Source organism: Mauremys reevesii, linkage group 9 (genome assembly GCF_016161935.1).
Source record: "Mauremys reevesii isolate NIE-2019 linkage group 9, ASM1616193v1, whole genome shotgun sequence".
Classification (NCBI taxonomy): domain Eukaryota; kingdom Metazoa; phylum Chordata; order Testudines; family Geoemydidae; genus Mauremys; species Mauremys reevesii.
The window spans coordinates 98,612,221-98,619,225 of NC_052631.1; the positions used below are offsets into that span (position 1 = coordinate 98,612,221).

At 46.4% G+C, this 7,005-nt stretch overlaps 1 protein-coding gene across 1 annotated transcript in view; it reads right to left on the reverse strand.

Annotated features, from left to right (window-relative positions):
* Positions 1 to 3,989, reverse strand: part of FHL1 (four and a half LIM domains 1) — a 51,539-nt gene extending 47,550 nt beyond the window's left edge. The window contains exon 1 of the mRNA XM_039489448.1: positions 3,970 to 3,989. The gene's annotated coding sequence lies outside the window, so the exon portion shown is untranslated. The remainder of the gene's footprint in view (positions 1 to 3,969) is intronic.
* Positions 3,990 to 7,005: the final 3,016 nt, after the last annotated feature.

Below are 7,005 nucleotides of genomic sequence, written 5' to 3' on the forward strand. Positions count from 1 at the left end.
CAGCCCCTTCTTTTATAACTAGATGAAACACATCAATAACGTGAACTCAACGGTTTTGTTTGTAAAGCATAAAATGTCTCCTTTGGCAAAATCACAAGCCCCAATTTGGTAAGGTTTACAATAACAAAAGTACTTCCATTACCTTTGCAAACAAAAATGCAGCCATGTATCCAACAGTTACATAAATACAGCGTAGTGACACAAAACATCACTGCTTTTACGTGCTATACACAACTACAGGAGCTCTGGAGAAGTCTCTGGGCTAGGAGCATGGGGGGATAAGAGGTATGCTTTCAAAGCTGCCAACGCACTGACCCAGGGTCACCTTAAACAAGGGCAGGGGACGATGCTGCAATGTTTGCATCTCAACAGGATGCCACATGGTAACTTTTCAATATCCTGGCGTGATACAAATGCTGTTCCCTAGAACTCCTGTGGCACGTAGGGTCCAGAGCTGTGGGTCCACCCTGATTCCAGCTACATACTGGCTATTCAGTTCAGTTAGGCTCAACTTGCTGTAAGAGGCAACACAGTCTCCTTTAATGCCAGCTCTGAAATGGACTCACTGTGTGGCCTATGCCTCAGTTTCCCCACGTATGAAATGCGCATGGTAATATGCACCTGTGTTGTGAGTTCATCACAATGAGAGTGGAAAGTAGAGCAGTTTGCAGGACTGTTTTTTAAATCCCACTCCTCAATACCCACTCCCACCTGCTCCTGCATTGTTTATCCCACTTCCACCTGTAAAAACCTTAGATCCCACAAAAGAGACAGATTCCCCTATGTTATTTTTAAAAAAATTATATAAATATATACAGAATTCAGACACAAGTTTTACCACCAAAAGAATAAAACAAATCTTGCTTAAACCATGTAAAAATACTTTATCTCCTGCTATAATAGACATTAAATCTCTTTATATTCCTCACTTAAATGTAAGTATTAAAAACTTTATTAAAAAAAAAAGAAAAACTTGATTTACATTGTCATAAATAGAATTGCAGCAAACTGACAAGAGATTTAGTGCTTTCTTGCAAATTACCACTGTCTGTTGTTTTTCCCCCCACTCAATCCCACCCGCAATAAAGTACATTTTACCCTCTTCTGCTATTATGGCAGTGGGTCCTGTGGGACCCATGGGATCCCAGTTCTGCTGCAGGGCTTTAGTGGAAAGTGCTGAGAGAATAATGTGCCACCTAGGATATTAAAACTTCAGCAAAGGACTATAACTCAAGTGATTAAGGCTGGAGTTTTCAAAGGAACTTAAGGGGAATTGAGTGCCTAAATCCCATGGAAACACCTTTGAAAATCCCAGCCTAAAAGTGCATCAGTAGCCTAAGTTATTGCTGATGGGAGGGTACAATCTAAGCTCCAAGACCATATCCAGCCTGCAGCATTAGAGATCCATATTGCAGTGTAGTCTAGAATCCACAGTCCCAGATCAGCACCACAAGCCAGCAGGCGCAGTACAAACACAGCACATTAGTGGTACCTGTAATGATTGTTTCTGAGTAACTTCAGGGGAAGGGTGTCCACAGCCTTCAGAACCCTGAAGTCCTTTCTAAAGGACACAAGTTTCTCGGCAATTCACATGTAACACAGAAATAGCGCTGGGAGCTGCACACCCTAAGATGGAATAAGCCCCTTTTAACATAAGCATTCAGAGCCCAAAACATTAGTTTCTTGGCGAGAGAGGGAGTTTTTAAAAAGTGTACATTTGTTATAGCTTTCTACAGTCCCTAGTGCGATGGGGTTTGGTGGGTCAGTAGTACCTCAAAACAGATACAGGTCTGTCACATCTTAGGCGCGTTTAACATGCACAATTTCAGCTTTACACAGTCAGCAAAAACAAGAAACAAAAAAAAAACAAAAAGAGAAAAATAACCATTTAAATACTGTTTCTGTAGGGCGATTCCACCCGCCATTACACTAATGTAATTTTGACTATACGTGATTTTCGCTTTACGTGCTGACTGTGGAATGTAACCCCAGCGTAAGATGAGACAGACCTGTACATGACAATTTATAAAGTACTGCCCTAAAATTCAGATCAGCATCAGTCCCAGGCAAACCTATTACTGTAGTATCCAGCTGTTCAGTGCTACATCAATGACACATCTACTGAGCTTGTTCATGCCACACAGCTGGAGAATGTAGGTGGGGATGGAACAATTAAGAGACAGTTTCCAAAATAAATGACAGATTTTAGTGTGTTTATTTTCAAGAGCTTGAAAACCATACACATTATCTCTTTTCTGGACAATTGCCAATATTTACACTCTTTGGGAGACTTGCACCAGCATATATGGATGGTCGCCATAATTCACTGCAAAAAATAGCACTTCTGTAGAAACACGTAAAGAGCCCAATCCAACAGTCCTGGCTCAGCCGAATCTCCCAGTGAAGACAATGGTAGTGTAGATAAGAAATGGACTGCACCGTCAGGCCCAGAATTGGCACGCAAGCCTAAACAGATTCATGCTGAGAACTGAGCAAGTCATTCTTTGGTTCCATTGTCTTTTTATTTTTGCATGTATGATGTTAGCTGTAGAATCCCCTTACTGCATTTTTTAGCAGTTGTTGCACAAGATTTAATTTTTATTTACTGAAGTTTTTGAGCAGAAATTTGGAATTGGGCTGCATTCAGGAATGCAGACTTGGGGGGGAAAAGGCTGTTGTCTCACTTCTTTAAAAAAAACAACTTAGAAGTTATAAATTCTGAAGCCATATTTGGTTACATGTATCATCTATTTACTCAGAGGTGGTTTGCACATATCACAGCTTAACAATGTAATCAATTTCCTCTTCTGTAAACATCCATCTCTTAGTAAGAACTTTTCAGAATGAAGGTAAAAAAACAGATCAGTGAACAAACCATTTTAGTCTGACTTATTAATGTTCTTGTTACAGGCTAGAGTCTGATGAATTCAAATTAAGTTGGTTATAGATTAACACAACCACAAGATCAATTTCTAGATGGCAAACAAACTCATACTTGCACTCCTGAGCAAAACATGATGCTGCAGCCATAAAATGTGAACAAGACAGAAATCATATTCATTAACACACCTTTTGCCTGCTTACTAAAGACTGGAAATAGAGGCCCCAAAACTGCAAATACATCTGTGAATAATTTTACTCATGGGAGTAATCCCCTTGAAGTCAAGATGACAAGCCTTGTCTCTAATATCCGGGGACCAATTCGCCTAGGACTATACTGCCTAGGTGTAAAGTTATTCCCAGATGTGTCTGCAGGATGACAGCCATGAACATGTCTCCAATTAGCAGGACTGTGTAAGTATCTACCTCCATAAGTGGGGAGCAGAAAGCGGGGTACAACAGACACTGACTTTTTAAAACTATTACCCGCATTAGCATCGCAATTATATAGTCACATATATAACCAGGTCTAGTTTTCACCGCTTACTTCCAGGTTTCACTCGGCTGCATTACCCTGTATCTAAAACCCTCCAATTATCATACCATCCCTGGAAAAACAATGGGTTTGGGGTCCCTCCCCACACACAGTGATTAGATGTACCCTTTTGCCCCCTTCCTACAGAAACGAAGGGAGCCAGCCCTAGGTGCAAGGCATTGCTGCAAAGCAGCAGGTTGAAATACCTGCTAAACACACAATTTAACTGTCCAATCACGGGAAAGCCTGACCCCCAACAAACGCGATCTGGGCTTGCAACGCTGCCGCCTGGCAAGAGGCTGCCCTGAGTTGGGAGACAAGAAGGATGCAGCGGGAGACGGGGAGAAGCGCAGCAAACCCACCAGCACGGAGCCTCCCCGGTGATTCCTGCTGGAGGAGCCGCTTGCCCGGAGGAGTCTTTGCAGGGAAGCCCACCCAGCTCGGGCACTTGACCCGAGCCAGCCTAGGCAGCAAACCTCCCCGCTCCGCAGCCCCTGCCCCAGCCCCGCTCCCGCAGCCCTGGGGAGATGCTAGAGGGGGAGAGACTCGCGCACCTGCTTAGCGGCTGGCGGCGGAGCCCGGGAGCGGCGCGCGGCGGCGGCTGCCTGCAGGGAGGGCGGCGGCGGACTGAGCGCCGGGGAGCGCGGAGCCAGGGCAGGGCAGGGCGGCGGGGGTGGGGCGCGCGCTGGGGGCGGATGGGAGGCGCGCGGCTGCTCTGGGCCGGGTGCCGCCCCTGGCGCGCGCGGGGAGCCCCGGGGTTTGCAAAGGGCGCGGGGAAGCCCTGGGGGGGAGGGGTGCACGCGCGCGGGGAGCCCCGGGGTTTGCAAAGGGCGCGGGGCAGCCCTGGGGGGGAGGGGTGCACGCGCGCGGGGCGGGCTGGTTGCACCCTCAGGCGTAGGGCTAAGGGGGGGACCGCTCTGAGCAGGCTCCCCCTGGCCGCGCGGGGTGGGGGGAGCGCAGGCTGCAAGCAGGGGTCAGTGACCCTTAGATGGGGGGGCAGGGAGGGGACCCCCTAGAGGGGGCACAGGGTGCTGGGTGGGAGGAGCAGGGGCCGCCTCGCAGGCTTAAACTGGGTGTAGCCAGAGAAGCCTCCAGGAGCAGCGACCCAGGAAAGCAAGCGAGGTGTGCCTCTGTACAGCACCTGACACAGCGGGGGCCTGCTCCCTGCCTAGACGCTACCATAAGACAAATAAAGTGGCAGTCGGGCCTGACCCCAAGTCACACGGGTTCCCTGCTGACTAGGGTGACCAGTCAGCAAATGCGAAAAATCAGGACGGGGGTGGGGGGTAATAGGTGCCTATATAAGAAAAAGATCCCAGAATCGGGACTGTCCCTATAAAATCGGGACATTTGGTCACCCTACTGCTGACCCATCAGCCGGCCGGATCGGGGAAGTTAGCCAGCCTTGAAGCCCATCCCACCGCTGGGCGCTGCTGTGTACCTGCTTGCCACAGAATATGCCTGGGACTTGCTGGTGTACGTGTCTGCCCGGGATGCGGTAACAGGCATTAAATATCATTAAACAGAGTCCGTCTATTTAACAAACACAGTCTCGCCATCTGTGCCAAGGCCGCGAGATTCGAGGTTGGTTATTCAAGAAGGTAGCACGGGAACATTGGCCATAACGCTGGGGACCATTTAGCTAATTCAGTAGGAGTCAAACCCATCGGTCCCACTAGAACTGGAATACATTAATTTTGTACTATTCCCACGTACTTATTTTCCTAGCACTGTTTTGCAAGGAGATGCAGTGCAAACAAACAGCATATTCCCTCTCTGAGGGGAATTGATCTGACTCAGCCATCAGCCTCTGCTGCCCATCCAAATATACACTAAAGTTTTACTGATGGTTCAGTTGGATTGGATCCTTGGATTGGTATTCAGAGTTTCCAGCACAGAGAAATATGTGTTGTTTAAATAAGAAGCCTGTGGGGAATGAACAAATCCAGACTAAAGAGAGTACAGCATAAACACAACTCTGAGAAGAAGGGATATTGTTTCAAATGGTATACTTAGCTCATTAAAAGGAACAGTATCAGGTTAAAAAAGTGTGTGTCTGTTTAAACAAATCTCCTTACCCATGTTACTGACACCACCTTTGATCGTTAAATCTGAAAACATCGACATTTGCTTTTTGCTATTTATTCTGCTTGGTTTTCTACTTGCCTTTCACCCAAGTTGGGCTATAAAAATACTTTTGTCGTGCTCACTTTTGTGAAAGCTTCCCTTTGTGGATCTCATTTTGCTGGGTGGCAGGGTGCATGGAACTTAGTGTTTAATTTGTCTTTTGAAAAAGCTTTTCCAGTGCCACAGGGAGTCATGGGCCTTCTGACAATCAAAAGGATGGCAGGGGGGTCTGTTGGCTTGGGCTGGGACTCAGGGGACCATTGAAGGATCAGGGCTCAAGTTTCCCTGGAGGGATGTTTGTTCAACATTGCCATACTGTCAAAACACACTCCTCAGAGTATCATTTGCATTTTCCAAGCCCTTCTTCATTTTACTATAATTCTCCATAAAAGCAGGCGACTTTCACGGAGTCTACTAACCCACACAGTCCCGATTTAACGATGCCCAGCATGTTAGACAACATGCATAAGTTGTGATGATTGATGGTTCAAGGCCCAGGTTATCATTGCTGAGAACAGCGTTGTCACACATACATAAAATACGAGTGTTTGAAATACCAACATTTTTCATACCATAGATTAGTTGAAATTTAACATTCTGTAGGGTCAAAAATGTGTATTTTAACTTGTAACATGGTGGAATAACTCAGCAGGAACAAAAGAAATATGCAGTCAGCAATGGGCTTTTCTCAATGATTACTGGCTGATGAGAAGTCAATACAAAACAGAAAGATTAACAGAAAACTCCCCTAGCCTGGGGCATGATGCCCTCCATTATCTCTCTGGTAGTTGGGGAACGTTTCCCGACAATACAAGAACAAGGGGACAATTACATTAAACTAGCAGTTGACACACTCTAAACTACTACAAGGAATTGCTTTTTCACACAATGGACAATTACCCTGTGGAACTCTCTGCCACAAGATATCATTGCGGCCAAGACCCTTGCAGGATTTTAAAAAAGAATTGGACATCTAAATGGACAACAGGAACATCCAGGGTTATAAGATAAAAAACACCTACTCACGCTGGAAGGGATATAAATGTTCAAGTTTTGGGGCATAAGCCAAACTAGCTATTGGACAGGAGTTGGGTGGCTCACTTGGTGATCACCTGTTCTGTTCATTCCCTCTGAAGCACCTGGTATTGGCCACTGTGGGAAGACAGGATACTGGGCTAGACGGACCATTTGTCTGACCCAGTATGGCCGTTCTTATGTTCTTTCTCCATTGGCGGTTTATCCCATTGCTGCCTCCACTGCTGGCAGCATCAGTGGACGATATTGACCTCTGGTCTGATCCAATACAGCAATCGCTGTGTCTCCCATGCGGCCAGTTTATAATCCTTCCCCACAGACATCTGCACAAACTGAGCTGAGGTTAAGGCCTTGTTTCCCGGAGACAAGCTAGTGCCCCTGCCTGAGTCACAAAGCTATGAAACATTTTGGAGTGGATACTGCATTCC